This window comes from Neopelma chrysocephalum, unplaced genomic scaffold (assembly GCF_003984885.1).
Source record: "Neopelma chrysocephalum unplaced genomic scaffold, ASM398488v2 Primary Assembly neopelma1_138, whole genome shotgun sequence".
Taxonomy (NCBI): domain Eukaryota; kingdom Metazoa; phylum Chordata; class Aves; order Passeriformes; family Pipridae; genus Neopelma; species Neopelma chrysocephalum.
This window is the reverse complement of record NW_020897800.1, coordinates 575777-600876: the sequence shown is the minus strand read 5'-3', so window position 1 is coordinate 600876 and position 25100 is coordinate 575777. Positions and strand designations below refer to the sequence as shown.

Here is a 25100-nt window from a genome sequence, read left to right as displayed (position 1 = left end):
TTTTTTATTGTGTGTGGAACAAACAGACACGTTTAATTACAAAACAGTAATTCCATCCGCAGGGCTCTCCTGAGCCTCCAAATGCAGGGAAAGCCTGTTTGTTCTCCATTAACGGCAGAAAGGTGCGGAAAGGTTTGTTTTTCCGCCCTCGTTCTGGCCTCCCTCGAGCCTCTCAGGCAGCATTTATTGTCCTTGCCCGATTTTTTAATGTTTCCACGAATGGAGGGACAGTGAGTTTGGGCATACCCAGGTCATAACTTCCCATCCAAACGGCTCTTTAATGGAGCGTTGCTGGAATTGCCGGCTCCTTTTGCTGGAATTGCCGGCTCCTTTTGCTGGAATTGCTGGCTCCTTTCGCTGGAATTGCCGGCTCCTTTCTCTGGAATTGCTGGCTCCTCTCCTGGCTGATCCTCGCCCAGGGGCGGTGGGGGCTGAGAGCATCCCGCACAAAGATGCTGTGTGTGTGTGTGTGTGTGTGTGTGTGTGTGTGTGTGTGTAACACTTGGCAGGAGGACTCGAAATTGGATTCCAGGCTCCTATTCCAGCACGTGAAACGTCCCCGGTGTTTTTTATAGCTTATCTCCATTCATCTCTGTTTGCAGGCTCTGCTTGCCAAGCGTTAATGTAAACACTCTATTTTGAGACGTCGGTCCATTTGCCTTCTGGAAATCCTTCTTTTATAAGGTGGTAGTAAACTCTGTACATAAAACCACAGTAGCTCTGTGGTCATAGCTGCGCTGATGCCACGTTGGCTGGTGGCACTGGCCACCTTACCCAGGGTCCTCAGGGTTAAAGTGGAGCCCTTTGGAAACAGGAGCAACCAGGGCTCTGTGTCTATATGTGGGTGTGTGTATATATATGATTTTCCCTCTCCCCGGTGAGGCTGGAGATCTCTGAGAGTTGAATTTGGAAGAAATTAAGTTAACTTTCGACTTATTGGACTTGCTTCCAATAGTCTCCTAGAAGAAATTTTCCAGAGCTGATGCTCAGTGTGAAATGGATGATAGTTCAAACTCTTCAGGGGTTTTAGGGAATTATTTTACTGTGCGTTGGTTTGGCTGAAAAAAATCTTATATAGAAACATCACCTGAAACAAACTGAAAAGAGAAAATGAGCAAATCATTTCGTGTGTCCAGCCAAGCAGTTGAGTATTCCGGTGGTGTAGTACATTGCACAATATTTTGGAAGAAACTGTAAATTCTGGGAAATATGGCCTGGAAAATGTGTGAAGAATCCCAGCATTCTGTGAATGTGCAATCTGTGCAGCTCTCTGAGGGAACTGGGTGTCAAGTACTTAAAAATATTTAGTGGTTCAGAGTCTTCCCGTGTTTATTTTGGGCTGCTTTGTGATTGGAAAGCAGCGTAAGGAAGGAGCTCACTGCTTTGCCTCCTCTGAGAGCACCAACAGAAGTGAATGAGGAGATGAAGGCGGAACTTCCCAGTGGAGAGCTGTTTGTGTGGGAATGAAATGAAAATGTGGCTTCTAAGTGTCAGGAAATCTGTAAATAAAACCTGTTTTTCTTCCTTTCTCTTTGCTCCAGTTTCCTGAAAACTGGTTTACATATTAAACCGTGTTGAACTGTCTTCCTTTGTGGAGGGTCTTACTTTTAGGGCTGGGCTGAACTGATGGGAGTGAAAGGATAACAGGGCTGGCCTTGTGTCAGTCCCTGGGAATTGATTTGGCTTCTATTTTCTGGCATTACCATGAGGTCAGGGAAGGAAAGTACAGGAGAAACTTCCTACATCCCACATGATGTAGGGGAACACTCATTTAACAGGGCACCTTTTCACTGCCACCTTCCTGGCAGCGCTTCCTGAGATAAGGCTTTAAGGTTGTTGCTGATGTTGGTGTAACAGTGGTGCCTGGAGGAGCTTGTTCTGGTTTGAAAATGTAATTTTCCTGTGTTGACTGCAAGAAAAGAGGGATGAGAGGAAGGACATCCCTGAAAGTGTTCAAGGAAAGGCTGGACGGGGCTTGGAACAACCTGGTCTAGTGGAAGGTGCTCTTACCCATGGCAGGGGGTTGGAACAAGATGAGCTTTAAGGTCCCTTCCAAACCAAACCATTCCTCATTCTGTGACACAGGAAAACCATGGAATGACATAAAATTTGAGACCCTGTTGTGGTGCCTTCTGCGAAGGCTCATGGTCAGACACGTTCAGGTAATGTTAGGAGTGAACAGCAAAACACAGGGCTCAGTCACACTTGGTTTAACAAGCAGATTTTTAGCAGTATGTGGTGTTTTATTGCTGTGTTTGAGTTGCAGTGCAGGCACTGGTTCTGCAGTGCCCCTCACTCCCCATCAGGAGGGATCTCGGGCTCAGGTGTGCTCCTGTGAGCAGTGTGTGTGATCAGCTCCCCCGGTGACAAATGGCAACTGTCGCTTAATTTTTATCCCCAATTATGTAGCTCCAGGACCCATTTTTCAGGTGGAATGTTGGAGCCATTAAAAAGAAATAAGTAAACCATACTGTATTCCATCATTTTTGGCAGCTACCCAGTGGTCTGTAGCCTTAATATATGTGCATTTCTATGCAGGTATTTTTCATAAGGCTCCTGCCTTGGACTTGTTTGACGCTTCGCTTGTTGACTTCACTCATGGCAGATCCAAGTGTTCAGTAAATCCTGGGCCTGGCGTGTGGAGCCGTCCCTGGCTCCGTATGGAGCAGCAGCAGTCCCTGGCTCCGTGTGGATCCATCCCTGGCTCCATGTGGAGCAGTAGCAGTCCCTGGTTCCGTGTGGATCCATCCCTGGCTCCATGTGGAGCAGTAACAGTCCCTGGCTCTGTGTGAGTTCGCAGCTGAGGTGGCAGTGGATGTGTTTGATGCTTTCAGCTGCAATATTTGTAGCCTCAAGTAAGGCAAACTCTTCTCTGAGCCGTAAACGTTGAAGGGAGGTGACATGGTGTTGCTGTTCTTGTTTTACTCATTGGATTAGGGCTGGCTGGGCTGGTTTGTGCTGCTCCCCTGGGCAGTGCAGGAGTTGCACCATCCCCAGGCTCAGGCATTATCAAGCCTTGCCAGGTGCTCCTGGTATTTTCCTTCTGCAGTGGTGAGGATCACAGCCTTGGGTTGCTGGAATATTCCAGTGAGTGATGAGTCCAAAGCGTTCTTGCCCCTGTCATGGGGACAGAGCTCCTGCACCATGGGAAGATGTGGGGTTTCCGAGCTGTTGGCTTCATTTCCAGTGGAAAGCAGTGCAGTGAGTCGTGGATGATCTGACATTTGTAAAGGTCGTTTGAGGGGAGCTGGGTTACCTTGGGAGACTTGACAGAGCCTGTTCTTGGCCTGGGCTTCGCTTCGGGCGACGACTGAAGGGTTTGGTGAGAGGCCCTTTGGCTTTGCTGGGAATCTTCCCTTGTGCTTTATCCGTGTTTCTTTATGACCTTCCTAAGCTGGGTGAACAGCTCGCAAGTTACCCTGTTTCTGTAGCAGATTGATAGGAGAATATGCACATAAATACACCTGACCCTGAAAGGTGCTTATTGGTGCCTGCTGGGCTTGCAGGGCATGTGCCCTTTGCTGCTCTTGACATGGTGAAGATGCTCCACTTGGTCAAGGTGGTTCCTCCAGAGGAAACAGACTGGAACGTGTTTGGTTTCCAGAGGGGATTTTGTGACAAACTCATCAAATTTGACCCCTCAAAAGATGGCAGGAAAAGATTATCAAAACACTTGCAAGATTAATGTCAGCTATAAACTTGCTTTCAAAACTGGGTGAGCTTTTAAGGCAGCATTTTGGGAACAAAGTGCACCTCTGCCTTTTAAAAAACCCACCTGGAGAAATCAGATTCTTTCTGGTGTGAGCGCCCAAGATCATGGAAAGGGAGCTGAAAGAGATTATCTTTATTTCTGAGATAGGATCAGAGCTATTAGATAATTTCTAATTTAGTTTTGAAAATCCTCTATTTGCAGGGGACCCGGTACCGTTCCTTGGCAGCTTTTGCTCGTGCTTATCTGTGCTGGCAGTTTTTGTGTTTCTGAGTTTTGCAACTATTAGGTTTAAGTGTCCCTTGCTGGAGAGGTGTGTGCTGTAAAATTGCTCAATGGGATTTCAGCAGGTGTGTGCAGATTGCTGGGGCCAGGGCAGAGCTGGAGCAGCTTCCCAGCTCCAGCCTGAGCCAGGGCAGGAAAGGAATCCAGCAAACCCTGTTCAGGATAATGTGATTTGCTGCAGAAGTCTGTATTTTTAGGATGTTTACTACAGAGGTCTGAAATTACGTGGACAATTTGGTGCCCTTGACAAGAGAAAATGTATCTGCGGTGAAATTTCCTGCTAAAAGCAATCTTTTAATGGACCTTTTCCCTCCGAGCTGGGTGTTGTGATGGCACTGGCAGTGCTGTAAATCCAGGTGCTTGTTGCTGTGGGACTGCAGAGTCCTCGGGGTGGGGATTCCTGCTCTGGGTAAGTGGTTCTGGCTCTGCCCACCCAGTGGGTTCTGTTGTTTCCTTAGAGCACAGCCCGTGGCTTCCAGCTCCAGTTTAGGGCTCCAGGAGTATCCCAAGCCTTATAGTCCTGCTCTGGGTCAGCTCTGCCAGACCTGGGGGAGGCTGTATGGATCCTGTACTAGCTAAACAGGACCTGGGGGGGGCTGTATGGATCCTGTACTAGCTAAACAGGACCTGGGGAGGCTGTGTGGATCTTCTGCTGCCCATCAAGACCTGAGGAGGCTCTGTGGGTTCTCTGCTGCCCATCAAGCCCTGGGGAGGCTCTGTGGGTTCTCTGCTGCCCAGATAACGGGGTGTGTGTTGGCCAGGGGCTCCTGGAGCTCTGCAGGGCAGTGTCCCTGTCCCCAGCACACCTGGGCTGTGCTTTCCCTGCCCCATCCGGCCCCACTGGAGGCTCCCAGAGGATCAATAACCATTTTATCACGGGCCAGGTGTCAGAGCACAGAAATGTGCTTTCAGATCCCAGGGACTTGCTGGGACAGCTTGTGTGCTCAGAAACATTTCCTTGGCAATCCAAGGCATTAATGCTGGTTTTGTTGACCCACCTGTTCAGGGGGAGGTTTTTAATTACCTTTTTGGTGGCCGGCCAGCAGGATAATGCCTGTACATGTTCCTTCTCCTCTGTTTGGTTCCCCCAGCTTGAACACAAAGCGAGCATTAAATTGCCTTTTCAGAAGTGTGGCAGCCTTTGGGAGGGGTGCCTGCTTTCCCCTATCTGAGTTGTATCTCGCACCCTGGGGTGCCAGGAAGTTGAATTTCAAGGGGAAAAAGCTCAGCAAAGGCTTCAAGAGCAGCTGTCAGCCAGGATGCTGCAGCATTGCTCAGACATTTTCCTGTTGGAGGGGGGCTTGGGAAAGGTGCTGACTGGGGGAAGGAAGGAACAGCAGTGCCTGCTGGCGTGTTTGGACAGTCTCCTGATTGAAAATCTGGGCAATGTGGAGTCCTGGGGTGTGTTTATTTATTCCAGTGTGGATCATCATCCTACACAGAGCCCTGTCTGGGTGGGGGAGTGGTGCTGCTGCTCAGGGGCTTTGCAGATCCCTCCTGACAGCAGCAGAGGACTGTGTGCTCTGGACAGGCCCCGGGAGCTCTGCCTGAACTCTGCTTTACATCTTCCTGTGCTTTTACCCCAAGTGCCCTCGTGTCCTCCTCAGTTGACTCCTCGGTGTGCTCTGCCTTGTGTAACCCATCATCTGCCCCTGCAGGTTGTCAGGAGCAGCAGTTCCATGGACAGCTCCTTGTGCTTGCCTTTCTGGCTCCACTCCAGAGAGAGGGATGTGATGTGATGTGATGTCCACGGGGCCGGGGGGTTGTGGGGACCTGTCCTGAGTGGGGGCTGTGAATGGGTGAGTGGGGCTGGGCACTGCTGTGGAGCCTTTAGTTCCTTTAGTTGCCAGTGGATCCCTCAGATCAGACTTGGCCTGTCTCACAGAGGGTTTTCACCCCAAAAACTGAAGGTAGGTGGCTGTGACAAAAGTGACAAACTTCCCACTGTGGCCCTCCTTTCTCCCCAGCTGCTTTGTCCACTGCAGTTGCTCTGATGGCTGGAGCTGATGGCAAAACCTTTTGGCAGGGATGTGGTGGCTGCTCTGTCTGGCTCCAAGGGGAAGCCACCTTGAGTTCCTGCCTTGGGAGAAAGAAACCCACTTCTCCCTGGCAGAGCCAGAGCCGAGTGCCAGGTGGTTCTGACAGGTTCTGGCTGCTCTCAGGGAGTCATTCATGGATGCTGGGCTGGTTTCCTCAGTTACCAGGGTGTGCCTGACCCAGGGGTGTCTGAGGGGAGTTGGGCAGGCGTGGTGGTACCTGGGGCTGGAGCAGAGCCCAGCGAGGGGGAGCAGCCAGAGCCGCCGCAGCCGCTGCCAGCACAGTTGTCAGAGATTTCCTCGATGTGGAGAGAGGATAACTCTGACCTTCCTCTGAGGGCTGTTAAGGATTAATGTTTGCACAGGGCTTTGAGTATGTCAAGCTTTATGTAAATACCACTTATGACTCTTTTATTAATTCCCTCCCCCCAGGTAAATAACCTGTGCCGTGTGTGCCGGGCGCTTCCTGCGAGCCCGCACGGATTTCAGGGAAGGGAAGGCAGCCAGGCTGGTACTGGGGGAGTGGGGCACCATGTCCCCTCCAGGGGTCCCTTTGACACTGCCCACCTCTGCAGCCCCCTCCCAGTGCTGTGCTGGGAGCCCAGCTGGGCAGAGGAGCTGGTTTGCTCACCCACTGCAGCCCTGCTCCTGCCCTGTCCTGGGGTGGGAATGCAGCAGGGCACATTTAAATCAGCCCCCCAGGACATGCCACCTCCTTAGAGCCAGGAATTCTTTTGGGACTTTGCAGAAATGATTGTGTTCCTCCAAAATGCCAGTTCCATGCCAGGTTTAAATGTCCTGCCATTTTGTGCTGCACTGTGTTCCTTTTCCAGAAGAACCACATTCATCCGTGTCGTTTTGGACTCCGTGTTCCATCAGTGTATGACTTAGTTTGCTAATAACGTGAGATGTTTAAAGAGGGAGGATTAATCTGTGGGTTTTAGCTCCTCTGCCTTTGTGTTTGTGTGCAAAAGCATCATTAGAAGAGATCTCTGGGAAAGGTTTGGGGTATGAGACTGTCTGAGGAATTTTACTGCTGAGTTCAGGAGCTCATTTCCGAAACTTAGTGTTGTGCCTAAAACCATGGAGGGTGGGAATTGGCTCTTTGCCAGTTAGTTACTTAAGTTTAAGAGATCTTTGCATTCAAATTGCTTATCTGGAGTGCTGGCAGGCTAATAAATTCCAGGGACTGTTCTAAATATTGTCAATCTCCAATGTAATCCTATTAAAATAATTGAGTATTTTCAGGGTAAAGAATTCCCTCATCTCCTGTCCCCAACACACAGGAGAAAACATGAAAGGCAGCCTGGAGTGTCCTCTGCACATCATTGAGCCAACCCAGCTGAGATTCCTGGTTGTGGAGCTGTGAGATTCCCAGCAGCCAGGGCTTGGAGGGGCGGAACGCTCACACCAGAGCATCCATGTTCCAATTTTGTGCCTTTCTTGTGGAAGTGAGTGGGTTTGTCCTTGCTTCGTGTTTGATTTGGGCCAGTGCACCTTGATTTTGGTGGGAGACTGGTGTTATCCCCTGGGATTTGTACTTGGAATGCAAGGAATGCCAAACCTCAGCAGAGCTGCTCTGCCCGGGGTGTCCTGCAGCATTCCCAGTGCATTCAGTGCCAATATGAAGCTGCTGAGCCCACAGCTCGTGTCTGTCTGATCCTCACAGGCAGTTTTAATTTGGAATAGGTGGTAGCATTCCTGCTGCCTGTGGTTTGTCCCCATTTAAGAGCTGGATGAGATCTCTGGATCCTGTTGTTTTGGCTGAGCTGGGACAATGGACCCTCCTGGTGGCGATGCTGCCAGAGCAGCCCCCAGGACATCAAACACAGCCCCTGTTGCTTTTTCAGAGAAGACTGTTCCTCCAGTTTGCCTTTTGATAATCTTCAAATGCAGACCTGACCTGAATTTACAACACAGAGGAAGAAAACGAGAGGAAAAATATCTCTGACAGCTTTTAAGGTGTCTTTGACAGCAGTAAACTAGAGAAAATAAGCACAAGTTCTTCCTTTCCCCTTTGCTTTTGTAGGTCACTTCAGGGGAAAACTGAGCAAATCAGAGAACTTGAAAAACAACCTCCAGCCCAATCACTTCCACCAGCACCCAAACCCCTCCTGCCACACAGCCCACAAACCTCACATTCTCCTTGGCAGGCTCGTGCAAAACCCATCTTGGAATAACTCGGCACAAAGAGGACACGAAGTTCCCTCGGTTTGGCAAAGTAAACAAGTTTATTTTTGTTTGCAGGAGGTTCTGCAGTGCTTGCCCTGGCAGAGCTGGCCCGTATCTTTTCCTTGCCTGGGTTTGAAAGATGAGGTTGCTTGGGAACAGAGGAGGGAATGGGCTGTGCTGGGGGCTCCTGTCACCCGAACCCTCGCGGCCAGGAGGTGCCACACAGTTGGTTTTCTGTGGAGCAGAAGCCCCAGCGTGTGCCTGTCTGGCTTTGTCCCTGGCGTGGGTTACCTTGGCTGGGCTTGGTTTATGGCGAGCTGCTCTTGGGGAGGCAGGAGGAGGAACGGTCCCATAACTCAGCAGGGCTGGCCCTTGGAGTGATTTAGTTGGCTGGGCGATGGCTGCAGAGCGGGATCGATGGAGCTGGAGTTGGGCTGGAGGTGCCGCTCACCTGGGCAGGGTCTGGGAGCAGCCTTTGGGCTCCTGGCCCCGCTCCCGGCGCGTTCTGTGGGTGCCTCGGGGAGGGATGAGCTGTTAGTGCTGAGTTATTGTCTGCACAGGCTCTCAGGGATGAGGGAAAGGCACTTTGCTGCAGTAACGGCGGCCGTGATAAACACCCTGGCGCTGGCGCTGCGGGATGTGGCTCCATAGATCCTCTCCTCCCTGTTTTTAAAAACAACCCAGCAGATACAGCTGATAAATGATCCTGGGAAAGCTGCTTTCAGGTGTCTGGGGATTTTGACTTGAATAGTTTATTTGCTGGAACCGTTAGTTCAGTTTAATCTGCTCGGACCTGGCCGGTGACACGTGTCAGCTGCTCTCGGCGCTGCCCCACGTGTGAGCCAAGAGTGGAGCAGGGTTGGGCAGGAATAAAGGAGCCTCTCCAGGTGGATGTGTTTGTTGTGGTGAACCTGTGGGAGCAGATCTTGCTTTGCCATGGCTTTGCAGGGAGCGCTGCAGTCTGCTGGAGGCGGCTCTGAGTGACTGTCACCGTAGCCACTGTGTTTGGAACACCCAGATGTGCAGGGGCTTTGCAGGAAGGCTTTCATTATCCCTTGGAACAGCACAAATCCAAGGCTTTTCCTCAAAGCCACTTGAAATAGGGCTCAGAAACCACTGGAGGTGTGGGTGCCATATCTCAGCGTTGCTGTCTCATTTGCTCAGCTTCCCACATCTTTTGCCCTTACAAAGCAAAATGGAGTTTATTGTCTAATCACCGAAGCTGCCGAGTCAGGACTTGTGTCCAGGGTGATTGTTGTCAGTGCCAAGAAACAGAATTGAGCAAAATTAAACCCAGACCTGATTAGTGACCTACTTACAGGATGGAGAAGGTGCTGGGATTCTGGCTGAAGCCAATTCAAATTCCCTGTTTCATTGGTTTTCCTTGATTAATAATAAGTGAGTGAAATATCAGTCAAGATTTTTTTTAAAGCAAGGAAGCAACTTTAAAACATTACATTTATTTTACCTTGGGAGAACTTAATTAGCTGTCAACAGCACAACACATGAGTGGTGACTTTTGAATGAAATTATGAAATCTCTGCTCCGGAGGCATTTTTCTCCCTCCTTCCAAGGCAGAAGGAAACACGACAGATTTGTTTAGGTAAAAGCAATTTTTAGGAAAACGCTTTTGCCTGTACTGTTTCCTTGTATTAATTACAGAAGTGTATAACCCTTCAGTTCTGGTTTGAATGTGAGCAACCAGCACAACAAGGTTATTAAATCAGGTTGCAAATCCAAGATCGGGATCATGTGGTTCTTTTTGATGGGCTAATTTCTTAAGTGATTGAACTTCTATCATTCTTTTGGATACCACAGTAATTTACTTATTTCACAAATGGGATGAACAAACCACAGCCAGCAAATCACTTGAACAGTCCTGATTTAGAGCTCCTGGCTTTTGCTGACACGTGATGGGAGCGTGGCAGGGCTGTCAGGGAAATGGATGTGGGGAAGAGCCGAGGATGTGCCAGTGGAGCCAAGGAGAACAAGGAGGTTTGGAGTGTTAAAATATGGGAATGTTTGAGGGGTTTTCAGGGATGTGAGGTGGTGAGACACTGTGCCAGTACAAACAGTTTTGCTGGAGCATTAACATTTAATATAAATTGCCTGTTTTACCCGAGGTTGTCTCAGGACAGAATTGTGTTATCCAAACAGAGCCTCTAAACCTGCCTTTCCAAGACCAGCTTGTTGCCTTTAAATCCGATGCCATTCTTTAATGGCTTTTTCCCTCCAGAAACCTTCTCTTAATGGTCTTAAAAATAAGCCAGCAAAACCCAAAGAGATCCCCCACTGTTACAACAGGGGCAGTTGTGTCTCCTGGGAGAGTTTGGTCTGTGCCTGCCTTGCTCAGCAAACCTCCAACCGTAGCTTAATTTGTGGCAAAGCTTTTCCCAAGAGCCTTGAATAGGGAAGGAAGATGGATGAGTGTAGATGACAGGTAACTGGAGTTTCCCAAGAACTCTCATTCTAAATGCTTTAGCTTCTGAACTCGCTTGAATATACCTAAAGCTGTGATTTCAGGAGGGGCTGAGTGGAATAGGGAGAGGAGGAACCCCAATATTATGATCCTGGGGAAAAATCTTCAGAGATGTTTGACCAAATCCTGAACAGAGCACACTGCTCGTATGGGAGTGACAGTGAAAGTGATGCCAAAAGTGCTAAATCTGTCTGAAATTGCCTTATTTGTAACGAAATTGCAAAAGGAATTGTCCACATCCTTAAAAAAATAAATAAAATTGACATGTAGAGTGTGCCATGGGCCTGTGGCAGCTCAAGTGGCTTTGAGGGGACAGAGTTGCAAAATAAAATATCAACTCACTTTAAAAAAATAAATAAAATTGACATGTGGAATATCCTTGGGACCCATTGGCAGCTCAAGGGGCTTCAGTGGGACCAGGATCTCCTGGAAGGTGGATTTGGTGGGGTGGGGATCTCCTGGAAAGTCTGTTTGCTAATTTGCTTCTCTGATACCTGTGCAAATTTGGCTGTATCTGCAACAAAGAGATCATGTCTTGGGCAGGATCTGTAAGAACTTATTTTTAAGTGACCACTGCAGCTTGACATCCACGTTGATCCTCCCTGAGAGGACCAGTTGCTCCAGGAGAGACTGTCTGATGGTGAGTGTGTGGAATTGGACTTCCTGAAGAAAAGGGTTTATTTATTTTTTTTACAAAACAAGAACGAGGCACTTTTAAGGCTGAGCTTGTGGCCGTGGTAAAATGCTGGTATTTGGTGCCAGGGCAGGGGCAGCTCCCAGCAGAGGCTCCAGCTGGGGTCCCAGCCAGCCCTGTGTGCTGGGCACAGACATTGCCTGGGCTTTGGGTTGTTTTCCTGTTAAAAATTAGGGGGCCTTGTAAATGGTAAGGACTGGGAAACCTCAGGAGGTGACTGAAACCCCCCTGTGCATCCCTGGGGGTGGGCATTTGCTGAGCCTGCTTGGAATCAGGGAGATAAAAACGGGTGGTCCTGGCAAAGCGTTTAATATCGAGTTGTTTTTTCAGTCCGGATTTCACCTTCAGTGTCCCTGTCACAAGTCTCTGTAGCCTTTCTGATTGAGATTCCCCCCCCTCCGAGGCGACAGGGACGGGAAGGACAAAGCCCTCCCCACATTTTCGTGGCAACTCGTGACAAACAATTTCAAAGCTGGCAGCTGCAACGCAATCGTCGGCTGTACCCTGCCACCACTCTGGGGCTCAGGAATGTGTTTTTGTAGCAGATGGAGCTATTAGTTAGCTGTGCTATCTTGAAGAATTGCTTTCCCAGGTAATCAGCTCTGCTCATTTAGGATGTCGTTTCCCCACCTCGATATGTCAGCCGAGGAAGCAGGAATGATTAATCACTGCGGCTTGGACACTGCACAGGAATAACTGCGTGGAGGGAATCGTTCTGCGGAGCACCAATGCCACAGGGAGTTTAAAGTGCTCTGATGCAAAGCAAACAAGATGGAAAAGATGACCGTGATGCTTCCTGATGGCTGCGTGGCACCCGGAGAGTTTCTGTGGCAACCTGGAGATTTGCAATTCATGGGGAGCCTGGAGGAGGCACAGCTTTGAGGGCTGGGCTGTGGCTGCTGTGGAAGGGCCAGCGCTGGCCCCGTGGCCTCCTGCCCTGCCAGGGAACCCTGCCTGAGGTGTGGGTGCCTCCCACGCTTCCCATGGATTCCCACTGAAGGAACTTAAAGGCCTCTGAAAGGTTTGTTAAGCATCAGCTGTTGATCCTCGCCGTAGTCTCTGACTAAAATGGACAGAGGAATAAAAACACCATAGAAGCAGCACGTTTTTATTCTTCCTGGGTTAAAGGCTGAAAATGAGATTTTGTTTGTTCAATTACTGATATTCTTAAATTGCCAGCGAAGGTTAATCCTTTTTTTATGTTTTTCTCTGGGAGATCCCAGGCTTAAGCCTGCTGGTGGCTGCCTCTGTTTTCGTTTCACCCCTTTGAAAGCAGTTTGGGATATTTTGCAAGACTTAGTGTTGCCATGTGCCCTATAAACATAAGGTGTAAAATAGGGCAGCCTGGGATTTGGATAGGAAGGGGTATCAATTTTTTTTAGCTCTGAAGTATGACCAAGAAATTTAAACTTTTTAGGTGGTGTCATCTTATGAGGAACAGGCAGGATTTTCAGCCACATCCCTCCTTGTAGCAGCCTTCTGCAACTCACCTTCCCCTTTGGGCTGAGCACTCCATGGCATTTGTGCTCCTTAGGCCTTTCCTCATGGGCGGGAATTCCCCAGGGCTTGGGAACTTGAAATGGAAAAATCAAAGGGACCTGTGGTGTCCCAGGGCTTAATGCCTCAGAAAATAGCTGTAGAAGGGTTTGGTGGCTGCTGGAGAGAATTAGAGCAAGTTCAAAGAGGTGGAAGGCAGTGAGGGCTCAACTGTGGTCCAGGGAATTCCTGGAAACTCGGCTTTGCAAAGCCAGCACCTCGGAATAGAGATGTTGGAACCCCACCAGCAGTGCTGGTTTTTGTATCCATTAGGGTTAATCCTGTTTCAGACTGGTGAATTTGGAGTATAAAAATTACAGCAGCATTAAACCTTCCGCCATGAGTTTTGTGGAGGATGAGGGTCTGCAGGAATATATTGTGGAATCTATTCAGTGGCTTTTTATGTGGCCAGAGCAGCTGGTGCCAGCAGGGGAGTGTGGGTTTGTCCATCAGGGTCCTCCTGTTGCACGATCGCTTTTGGGCAAAACTGTTCCAAAGGCCCCTCGCTGTGGGCTCTTCCCAACTTCATCTAAAAAGCACTGGAATGAATCTCCCAGAGTGTGCCTTGGGATGTCTCCCTGTGTCCTGGGGCAGCCAGGCTGTCCCCAGCTGACGGTGTGTCCCTCTCCGTGCTGCTGCTGGGGTGACACACAGGTTTCCTTGGTGCTTCCTGCAGCCTCTGCACCTCATCCTGGGAGCTTCCAAAACAATGAGCCAGGCATCTTTTCCCAGGTCTGACACACCCACGTTGTTCTGCAGGTGTGTAAAGCCAGAGGGGCTGTTCCTGGAGTGCACCTGGGCCAGGAGCTGAGAGGTGCCACTGGTTGTGCAGTGAGGATATTCAGGATATTTACCTCTGAGTGTCTTTGGGAACTCGTTCTCCCCACCCTGCTCAGTCGTGGCTGTTTCTGAAGACGTTTATTTTCAAAGCACCTCGTGCCTGTAGCAGAATTTTGAAGTTAATTGCCTGGATGCATACGGCACGGAAGGCAGAGTGTTACAAGGAGATAGCTGGAGATAGAGAGGCTGAGAAAATAACCTCGGGGCATCTGCCTGTGAGCAGGCATGTAAAAATACTAATTTTTGAACTTTTGACTTCAAATGGTTTGTGTAGAAATGTTTAAGTATTTTTTTCCTCTCAGATTTGATCTTTTTGAGTCACAAGACCTTTTTGTGGTTGGCAGGGCTCCTGTAACATATTTCTTTTTAAACGATCTCTGAAGTTGTCGAGTACACGGGTATGAAAGTGCCTGATGGAAAGCTGTACAATTTGTTCAGGCAGGAGCATAGAATGAGTTTCTTTTCAGTGGAAACTGAGTTGGCTTTTTGAAGCTCCTCTCACTGTTTGAGAGAGGTTTGGTGTGTGAGGGCTCAACTGCTGCTCCGTGGCTCTCCCCAGCGAGCCTGTGAATGGCCCCGTGTGGAAGTAACCTCGGGGGTGTTCGCTGTCAGGTACAATTTGGGGCAGCAGCCTGGTTTCTTGAAACTGGAAAGTCTCCTAAAATAGAAAACTAAGAGCTGCAGGGGTGTGGGCCTCGTTGGAGATGTTTCCATGTCAACTCCAGTGCTCTGTCTGTGCCCCCATCTGCTGCCATCGTGACGGGCGAGTTCCTTGGCTCCCGATTCCCTGCTTGTTTTGACTGAGTAGGAGCATCCTGCCGTCCCAGCCTGCAGCTGAGTCACAAATGCTTCGACTACTTCAATGCTGTCACTTCCTACACGCGCTTGCAAATGGTCCCCAGAACCCCAATGACGGGAATTCTGCTGGCAGGGGAGGAGCTCTGGAGACTTTCAGGCAAGTATGTAAATAAATAACAGAACAGATCCCCAGCCACGATGGCAGAGAGCTGGGATCCCCCTGCCCAAGCAGGTGCCACTTGGGGTGACCTTGTGAACCTCCTGTGGGTTGCAGAGCTTGTGTTTCCTGAGAGTTGAAGGTGACTTGGATGCAAGTTCTTCTGATGCAACTCTGCTGTTGTCTTGCGCCAGGGACTGGAACATCAGTGTGGCATTGGCATCCTTCATCGGGATTCACCTTTTCAATGTGAGTAACTCGGAGCTAAGAAACACAGCAGAACGTTCCTGGTGTGTTTAATAAATCCAGAAGGTTTGGACCACTTCCGTGGAAGTCGCACTTCAGTCTTGGGCTTGTTGGGAAATAGTAACAGACGCTGAAGGATTTTCCACTGGTCCTGACTCTGGTTTTGACCCTAATACAGCAAAGGGACAAGAGAAAAGAGCAGCAGGGATGTGCCATTTGAAAAGAAGGTGGCTTGTTTGGACGTGCCTTGGCAGGCTCCCTTTTGCAACAGGTCTCCTCCTCCCTGTCCCCGCAGCTTTCCCGGCTCTCCCGGTTACAGTCTGAGCACATGGCAAAACGTTTTGCTGAGTCTGGGACTTAATGAGGGGCCATGTTGGGAATAGAGTTGTGCTCCCAGACTGGAGTTCGTGGTGGAGTGTACCTTTAATGTGAAGTGACACTTGTCAAAACAAATGAGCGAGATTTTTATTGCATGTTCGCTCGCTTGTAAAATTCGCTAGTCTGCAGTGGCTCTTAATCACCACCACGAATTAGCCAGGTCCTCCTGCAGTTCAATTACTGGTGTGTCATGTTTAAATTCCTCCTTGATGAACTGATGGGGAGATTATACGCGCGGTTTCATGAGAGGTAACGGGCAAAATACAAACACAGGAGGGGAGCACAGATGGTGCAAAGGGCTTAATCTGAGGCTGGAGAGGGGGGCGTGGGCAGCTCTGGGTCACCATGGCCAGTCCTGCCTTGGATGAGGGCAGGGATCTGTCCTAGAGCAGGACATGGGAACTGCATGTTGGTGTGACAAAAGGGGTGATGCTGGCCTTGCCATGCCCAGCGTTTCTTCAGGTCACCTCCATACCCTGATAACATCCCTCACTGACATTGGGCTCTTCTTTTTGTTGATGTCTTGCTGGGCTATGTTGTTGTTTGATGATGTTCGTGGCCAGTTTTGTATAAAATCATAGAATCCTAGAATAGTTTGGGTTGGAAGGGACCTTAAAGATCATCCTGCCGTGGGCAGGGACACCTTCCATTAGACCAGGCTGTTCCAAGCCCTGTCCAGCCTGGCCTTGAACACTTCCAGGGATGGGGCAGCCACAGGTTTTCTGGGCAACCTTTGCCAGGGCCTCCCCACCCTCACAGTAAAGACTTTCTTTATATATATAACCTCAATGTCCCCTCTTTCAGTTACTCTTGTCGTATCACTACAGTTCCTGGTTTAATTCCTTTGATGGGCAGGAATGCTTTGTGCTGTTTCCTCTGCCTTTGTTCCCGGGGGATTAATGAGGAAACGGGCAGAGGATTGACCAAAGCTGTGGACTTTGGGAGGATGTTTTCTCCCTGTGCTATCGCTTACAGCTCTCCAATAACCCAGCGCTCCCAAGCTGTGCCGTTCCAGGGAGATGCTCGTGCTAATTGTTCCATGACTGAGCCCCAGTGTTTAAACAGAGTGGCAGGTGGAGCAATAGATAACATTAAACTGCAGCTCGCTGCGAGCTGCACTCCCACAGACAGTCTGGGGCTCGTGGTGCCTCCCCCCATCACGGGGGCTGCGGAGCTGCTCTGCCCTGGCAGCGCCAGGATCGCGGCAGCCCCGGGCTCACCCGTCTGGCAGCAGTGATGGTGCCTCCCTTGCCTTGACCTCTCGCTCAAAATGAAATTCTTAATTACCAGGGAGCCGATGACTGAGTCACGCCGCGCGTTGTCAAGGAGACAAATAAAGCCCGTTGAACTCGCAGAGATTGTGCTGGAGAGGCTGCCCCGCTTCCTCCTCGTTCTAGAAGCACTCTGAGGCAGTGGAGGCTTCCAGATGTTGTGTACAGCTGCTGCCTTTACAATATAGGTTTCAAAATTACATACAAAAGAGCAAACTCGTTCCCTTGTCTCTTATCTGTGCTCTTAGGAAATTTTCTGCTTACTTTGGTAATGTGGTTTTCTCAGGAGCCACCTTGATAATGACCAGGTGAGATGAGGCAAGATGCAAGAGGTTGTAATTGGAGAGGAAATAACATTTAAAAAGTGGGAAATTGAAGATGCTCCCTGATGCTGAATGGATCTAACTGATCTCTGTAGTCTTTCCACAGAAAATTGAAATTCAGGGTGTTAACTCCAGGGCCTTAAACTTCACACTAAGCCATTAGAGCAAGGTGAGTCTGAGGATGGAGTGGGTGTTGCCACATTTCTGAGCAGAGGACGGTCAGCACACTGAAAACTTGTCCCCTCTGCTGCAGTTTGATTACCCAGGAGACACCTTCCTAGGCCTGTACCTGACTCAGGGCTCGGGAGGATCCAGATGCACGTGCCCGTCAGTGCGTCTGCTAAAATTAGAGGTAACAAATTATTGATAATTAGGGCTGGTTTTTGTTTTACCGTTGCAAAAAAAAAAAAAAAAAGGCGAATTTATAAAAACCAATTTATTTTTATCTCTGGCCTCGGGAACTCCAAAGCAGTTGTACTTATTCTTAATTGCTTGTTTTATGGGGGAAAATGAAGCTGGGATGTAAACGGCGGCGCAGGGGGGCTGAGATGGAGCCGCTGCCGTGCTCCAACCACGAGGAGGAAAACTGGCACTGAGGGTTGCCTAATGCCTCTCAAATTCCAATTTTTATTAAGTTTAACAATGCAACCATTTCCAACCATCCTAGAACTAAATATAGTAATGAAATTTTATTTGAAGGTAGGAACATTATCCAGATATGAGTTGATGTGTGTAAGATACTGCACATCACCGGAGTGGTACAGATTGTGTTAAATGGGCCTGAAATAATCTTCAGGAAAGAAAATCGTTTTCTATTCTCCTTGACACAAAGTGTTTGTCACAGATACGCGTTCCTATCCACGTCTTGTTAGTGAAATCATTATACTTTTCATTACAACTTTTATGCAAATACGCCGGTTTTCCTTGATTAGGTTTACATGAATAAGCTGTAATTGTAGGCTGAGGTGATATTAATGTGCAACAATTAAATATGTAATTACTATGTGTAATTACAGCGTGAGGAATGGGTGGCAGCAGCCTGAGCGCAGTGTTTGGGGTCTGGGCCCTGATCCTGCCCGTGGTGCTGCTGTTCTGCTGCTCACGTGGAGATGGGCAGGAGGGATGTGCTCCAGTGGAGCTTCCAGTGTTCCTGGGGCAGTGCTGGCCTTGGGATGAGCAGAGGACACCTCGTGCCTGGAGCCTCAGGATGCTGCAGAGAGCTCTTGCCTTTCTGTCCTGCTCAGAGCCCCCCTGAGCCTCGTGAGGGAGGGTGGCTTCAGGCTGTGGAGGTGCCTGTGGTACCCTCCGAGGGCAGCTGGGGGTTGGCAGCTCACAGATACCTGGATGTGAGGTCTGTTTTCCTCTTGGCATGTTTGTGCTCCGATGCTGTGAGGATAATTCTGCTTTAGCTCCTTCCCACTGAAGTGGGGACCAGGCAGCAGGGGTGCCTGGGGACACGCTGTGAGGAGGGAGCCACTCCTCGTGCTGGGAGCGTTCCAGGGAGGGACCTTCTCAACCTGGGTTTTCCCCAGGCTAAAGGAGCTCAGTAAGGATGCAGATCTATCGGTCAGTGACCTGCTGTCCGTGTCGCAGTGGGGACACAGCCTGTGACATATCCAGTGTCCAAAATATCTGAAGGAAGAGCACGTGAGACCATGGGAATGTGCTCGCTGCATCCTCGTGTTGCCAAGTATAGAGAGCTGGATGATTTTCACTTGTCCCATTTGCATTCTTCCTCTTGCCACCTAAACACACGGAGCCTTTGAAGTATTATATTTAAGGAAACTTTTTTTTTCCCAGGCATCTACTTATATCTGCTTTAATTCCTGTTAATCCCTCTGTGCACGTGGCTCATGACGTGGGAGCAGCGGGTGGTTTCCCTCTGTGTGACACTTTGCTGCGTTTGCAGTTGGTGCTGTAGAGGAAATAAAAAAAAATCAAAACAGAGGCTCAAAAGGAGAACCACTGACCTCAGAGTACCTGCCAAAATCGTCCTCTTGGCAAGTGGTCAAACGTGCCTCTCTGACAGAGGTGGCACTGGGCTGTTCCCGAGCTGGGGAAACCCGAGTGTCGCTCCGGGAGTGTCTCCAAGGGCCCGTGACTGTTTGTGGAGTCCCTGTGGTGGGAGAAGGTTTCAATGTCACCAGTCACAGGTCTGTGCTTTTAGAGGTGACTGTGAGCAGTGAAAAGATGTGTTTGCCAAGGCAGGTATTCAGATGTCTTTGCCTTTTTTTTTTTTTTGCAATCAGGAGTTCCCACAACTCTCCTTCCTTTGTTTTTGGTTTCAAGTGGATTTTGCTGTTGGCTGATAAGGCAGCAAAGGCTCCTCGGGTGGCCTGTTTGGGGGGTGCAGCCCCCCCTTTCCTGCTGAGCTGCATCCCAGTGCTCACACCGTGCTGGGACTCGGCTCAGCAGAGCACAGCTCGGTATCTGCAGCCTGAAGAATGAGTTATTGTGCCGCCAAGAATTGTTTGAAGAATTAAAATTGACCCATTTCCTTCAGGCCCGGGGAAGTGAATACTCCGGAGTGTTAACATGGGAGGAGTGATTTGAGGAGTATTATTCGTCAAATCCCCGTGCTCGTGTGTATGTAGGTATAAATAAAAAGGCCTCAAAGGTTGTTTCAGTATTTATTAACCTCTCCTCCTCTTCAGGGGCTTTACTTGGCCGAGGCTTTAAGAGATTGGGTGTTTTCTTCTCAATTTGTGGAACTGGAGGAGCAGCTGTAAACACCTCCCTGGATTGAAACTTGTCTTTGTCCAGCGTTGTGTAATCCAAGTTGCTGCATTTGTGCTAATTTTTGTGTTTTCCTGGCTTTTTTTAGGTAAGTGAACACGTTCAGAGGCGGGATTTGAACGCTGGTGTTCAGCAGGGGACAGGTACCAGCTCTGGCAGTGGATCAGGCAGTTGTCAGCCGGGAGATGCTTCGTTAGTAAGTCTAGAAATGATGGGTGGTGGCATGTAAAAAAAATAAGATAAAAATGTTTCAACAGCTTTTGGAGGTTTTCAGGGGTTCTCCTGTTTGGGTGAGCAAAGGAGGACTCAGAACTTTTCCTTTCCCAACCCCACAGTGAAAATGCAAACAGCCTTTCCCTTCTTGTGATTTCTGTTTGATTTTCCATGGTATATTTAGGAGTGTTACTCTTCAAGGAGTAATTTTTAAATGCAGCTTGATTCCTGGGCTTGGGAGTGTTCTCCAGCCTCGTGTTGAAAGGGAGTGTGAGGAGGTAGGAGGCAGCAGGGGTGGTTTGTTGTTTTTTTAAATAATGCTTAATCTAGAATTAAATTCAGAGGAGTGCCTGGAGAAAATGAGATCTCTCTGATCAGATTCGCCGAATAGTTTTTGTCTTCTCTAATAAGCAAGGAAAGCTAGTAGAGGGAATTACATGCTGGAAGGGGAATTTTAATAGCAACAGATATGCAAAGAGGGAAGTATCTCAGGTGAATAAGGAGTGCAGGCTGGCGAGCATCAGATCATTTCAGGCTCCAAGAACGAGACTTTCTGTGGTGCAGACACAAACCTGGCCCTCCCCAGCAAAGCCAGAGGAGAAGAATCAGTTCCCTTTGGCTTTCTGGGCTGTGAGGACCCACAGTCCCTGCCTGTTGTGGGTAGAGGCTCCCACCAGGAATAAAGAGGATGAAGCAGCAACCCTCAAACCTGGCTGGAGCAGCCTGGCTGTGCAGGCTGTGTCTGTGGCAATGAGTTTGTTTGGAAGTCCTGTTCAAAGCATCCCCCTCCTTTAGTTAAGGGGAGACATTTCACCTTGGTGACTCTCCTGCAGGACACTTCCCTGGGTTTAGCTCGTTGTTTGAGGGTGCTGCATTTTACCAGAGGCACAACCACCACCAGCCAGCTGAGTGCAGAGGTGAGGATCCTCCTTTTCCAAAGTCTTGGGCACACTGCAGGAAAACAGAGGCATCTCATAGTGGGCACAGCTGCTCCCGGTGTGTCTTTGCCTGGGATCCTGGTTAAATAACACAGGATTTTGCTGCAGGTGCCATTTGAGGTCAATTATTTGGTGGTGCTGTAACTAATTGCAATTAAAGCAGAAAGCTTTTTCCATTTTTTTGAAAAAGGAAGCATTAAAAGCTTTAATTTACTGCAGTGAGCTGCGGCTCATGCCCTGAGCAGACTGGTCTGGACGTGCAGGAGATGTTTCTTGCTCCAGCAATGCCCTCCTGAGCTCGGGAACCCAGTGCTGTGACAGCCAGGCTGCATCTTCAGAGAGGAACAGAGAGGATGGGTTTTGGGAGGTGATGGGCACCTGCCCGTCTTGGGAGAATCTGGACCTGTGGAGAAGTCTGTGGAGGGGGGAGAAATAAAAATCAGGAACAGGACCAAGATAAATTATGTTCCAAGTAGGACCTGCTCAGCCCCACACACTGTGTGTGTGATGTGTAAATCCCAGCTCGGAGCAGCAGCACCCGCTCGCTGTATTCAAACACTGAGATAAACACATCCATCCAAATTCATGATTTTGGGGTTTTTCATAGAGTTGCTAATTATTGAATGTAACTGGCTTATTCATAATTTCTCTTGTGCTGCCTGATAGCCCTAATCCCGTATTTGTGCGGCCGTCATTCCCATGGCAACAGACTGGTGTCTGAGGCAGAGGATGATTAAATACCGAGCAGCACATTAAAATAATGGGCAGGTTCTGACTTAGAGACTTTCGCATGGGGGCAAACTTCAAAAAAAAGAGAACACTTTCACAAAAAGCAATTTACTTTGCCAGTAATGTTCTCTATTCCCACAGCTATTACTGAAGAGAGCTGTTTGAGGAGCAGCTCCCTTGCAGCCCATCTCCTGCTCCTCCCGCTTTGCAGAGAAATCCTCAGCTTATGTTTATGTCATCAGTCTGTTGCCATGGAAACTTTGTCACAAATGTATCCTGACCTCACAATGGGATGGCAAAGGAGGAGAATGTGGGCTGGAAGACGATGTTAGGAATGATCACCAGCTGGGGAAAAACAGCCCCAAGCCTTGAGAGATGGAACAAAACAAAGTGGAGAGAAGGAGCTGGGGCTGGAGCTGGTTTAGCTGGTCACTGGTGCAGGCACCTGTCCCACCAGGCTGCTCCTGTGTCTCGATCCTGGGGTGCAGGAGCTCTGCTCCAGAGCTGTTTAAAGCTCTAACTTGGTTGTTTTCCCCTCGGTTCCCAGCAGTGTCAGGTGTATCCCTGGTGCAGTGGCATGGTAGAGGAGGAGCAGACAGTTCCCTTCAGCTCATGGTTCAGATAGCAGGCCTGGGAGCTGGGTGGCCACTTGACCTTTTTACAGTGTCAGACATTTGTCTTTTTGGCTTCTGGGGTCTCTGCCCTGTGTCAGATGGGGATGAGGGAGCAGCAGAGCCCTGGGGTTTGCTGAAGTGCTGCTGCTCTGTGAAGGTGTGTTCGTGGGGGTCTGGAGTGACAAGTGTCAAGGTGATGCCTTTTGATGCCTTTCCCAAATCAGACTTCCCTTAATGAAAGCTGCAGTGAAAATCTGAAAGAGGATTAAGTGAGGATTAATAAAGGAAAGGTGGAGAAGAGGTTTGATTATCTGTCACAGGGATCCTGGCTGGGTAATGTGTCATGGCAGTGAGATGGAACAGAAAATTCTGCACACCTGGGGTATTGATCAGTGGGTGTTGAAACTCACAGTTCTTTCTGCTCATTTGTGCTGACCCCAGACTGGTGCAATACACTTCCCAAAATGAGTGATTTGTCCTGGGAGGGCTGGTGCTCCTTCCTGTGCCTTGGAGCAGGTGAGAGGCCATCAGCTGTAGGGTGGGAGCTGCATCAGGACTCCTTGTTGCCAGGACAAGCGTGGATCTCCCTTCAGAGAACATGGTGGTGTCTGGGGTTCTGGTTTGGACAAGCTGCTTGTCTCAGGGCTTGGGAGGGGATATTTGGAAGCATCTTCAGGCAGCAGGAGATGACAGGGTCTGCTGCTGGGCTGTCTCCCCTTGCTCTGGCCACCTCCACGAGGCAATACATCCCTGGATGTCAGGGGCACAGAAAGGGTCTTCGGAGTTTGACAGATGTTTTCTTGATCCTCTTCAGAGCTGTCAGTGAAGGCATGGTGTTGGGAATGTGGTCTTTGTCAAATGAGCAGGAAGGACAGGCCCCCAGAGGGAGGTCCTCGGCCTCCCCCAGGGCTGCTGGTGTGTTGGGACTGGGTGGGGAGGGCTGGGGGAGCAGCAGGATCCGACTGATCCGCAGGAGTGGGGCAGGAGCAGGTGCTGGTGTGACACCACCCCTGTGCTCAACCATCCCTGAACATCCAGCCAAGATGATAAAACAGAGGAGCTCCCCCAGAGAGCCGGTGCTGCTCAGTGTTATCTCAGTGCAGGTGCTCCAGGCAGCGGAGCCGCGTCGGGAAGGGCCCTTCCCTGCGTGTTCCATGTATTTTTAATGCAATCCTGTAGAGTGCTATAAGATCTTTGTGCAGCTGGAGCTTCCATGAGGGCCACTGGCCGAGGCAGAACAGCCAGGGATGTGTGTGCGGGCTGTGGGTGTCCCAGGTGCCAGCACACCTCTGGCACATGCTGGGGGAAGGTTGCAGCACCTTGGCTCAAGACCTCAGCCCTCCCCGTGGCTCAAAGGGGAGGTGGGAAAGGGGGCAAGAGCCCCATTTGGAGTTGGTCAGCTGGACAGGGGCAGGGCAGACTTGCCTGCCTGGAAAAACCCTGTGGAGGGGATTTCTTGTGGTGTGCTGGGACAGTGCTCAGGGGAACAGCATCCCCTTGCTGTTTATCCCTTAGGTTTCCTGCAGGGAATAGAAGGAGAGGCTGGCCTGATTCACAGAGCGTGTACTTCAGCACTCCCTTTCTCTCTCCAGCAATTTCCCTGTCCTCTTGCTTCTTAAGAGCTTAAGGATCATTTTCCTCTTGCAGTTGGTAATACAAGAGGAGATGAGTAAGTACAGATCTCTGCGACCCATAAACCGTAAAGTCCTGCCTGCAACTTAAACCTCTGCAGCTTTATTTGCTTTGTCGTGGCTTCTCACATGTGTTGGGCTTTAACAAACACGAGTTTTTCCTCCGGAGATAGACTCAAAAAGAGGCTGTAAGGAACAGAGTATTGTTCTCAGAGCATCTTGTGCTGTGCTTTGCCATGAGAAGTGTGTGACTTCAGAAGGGAACAGCGGCAGGTCTGCCCGGGCTCTTCTGCTCCTCCTGTGTTGGTTTGCAGCCCGTGCTGCCTGAGTTTGGTTTTGGCTGCAGTGACTCCCAGACAGCTTCTGTGCCACGGCAGTGCCCTCACAGTTCCTGCAGAGGATGGGGATGCTGGTTCCCAGTGCTGGGAGGGTTTTCCTGCTGGTTGCAGGGGAGGGTGGCCGCGCAGAGGGGCCGCAGCCGGTGCGGTGCAGGCGAGGGGAAGGAGCAAGTTGGCAGTGAAGGATCTGTGAAAGTAGGGCATCCTGGTGCTGTTGTGTAACAGCAGAGCCTCTCCCTCCTCCCCAGCCAGCCCTCTGCCTCCTGGGGAATTTATGACTGAGTTCACTGCGATTCTATATTTGGCTGAAATATTGAAAAATGCATTTGCTGTCAATGGGTTCCTTTAATATAGAAGGAAGGAGATTTATGGGAAGAGCAGTGCTGGCATCACAAGTGCCCTTTGTCTTTACTTGTGCAGTCAGTTCCCTCTTCCCCCGTACCTGTTTGAGCCAAGTGTGCTGTTTGGGAAGGTGAGGGTGTGAAGCTGTAAGGGCACCTCGATTTTCCACCTCCTGGAAGATGCCTGAGGACACAGGATGGCAGTCACAGGAGACTTTGGGGGTCATTCCTTTTAGTGCTCTGCCCAGTTTTATTCTTGAACTTTTCCAGTTGAAGATGCAGAGGTGAAACCTGGGAGGCAACAAATCTTACATTTAACTTGATCCTTTCCTGCTCGTGTCCAATGTGTTGGTGCTTTAAAAGGACACAGTCACTACCTCTCAAGGATGCAACCCAAAGTTAGTGAGGTTCACAGCCACCACCTCTGAATAGAAAATGCTGTCAGCAGTCGGGTTGGATCTGCAGTGTGTGGGTGAGGTGTTGTGATGAACGGTCGCTGTACCCGAGGCACCAGGGGGATGGGATGGGATGGTGTGGGATGGGATGGAATGGGATGGGATGGGATGGAATGGGATGGGATGGGATGGTGTGGAATGGGATGGGATGGGATGGTGTGGAATGGAATGGGATGGGATG

General features: G+C 49.7%; 1 protein-coding gene and 1 long non-coding RNA gene across 10 annotated transcripts in view; one reads left to right on the top strand and one right to left on the bottom strand.

Annotated features, from left to right (window-relative positions):
- Nucleotides 1-25100, top strand: part of CADM1 (cell adhesion molecule 1) — a 137749-nt gene that overhangs the window by 15654 nt on the left and 96995 nt on the right. The window lies entirely within an intron of this gene.
- LOC113975485 lies at nucleotides 23663-25014 on the bottom strand. The gene is made up of 3 exons (XR_003536833.1): nucleotides 24842-25014; nucleotides 24622-24755; nucleotides 23663-24176 (listed from the first exon to the last, which is right to left on the bottom strand). It is a non-coding gene; the product is annotated as an uncharacterized LOC113975485 (long non-coding RNA).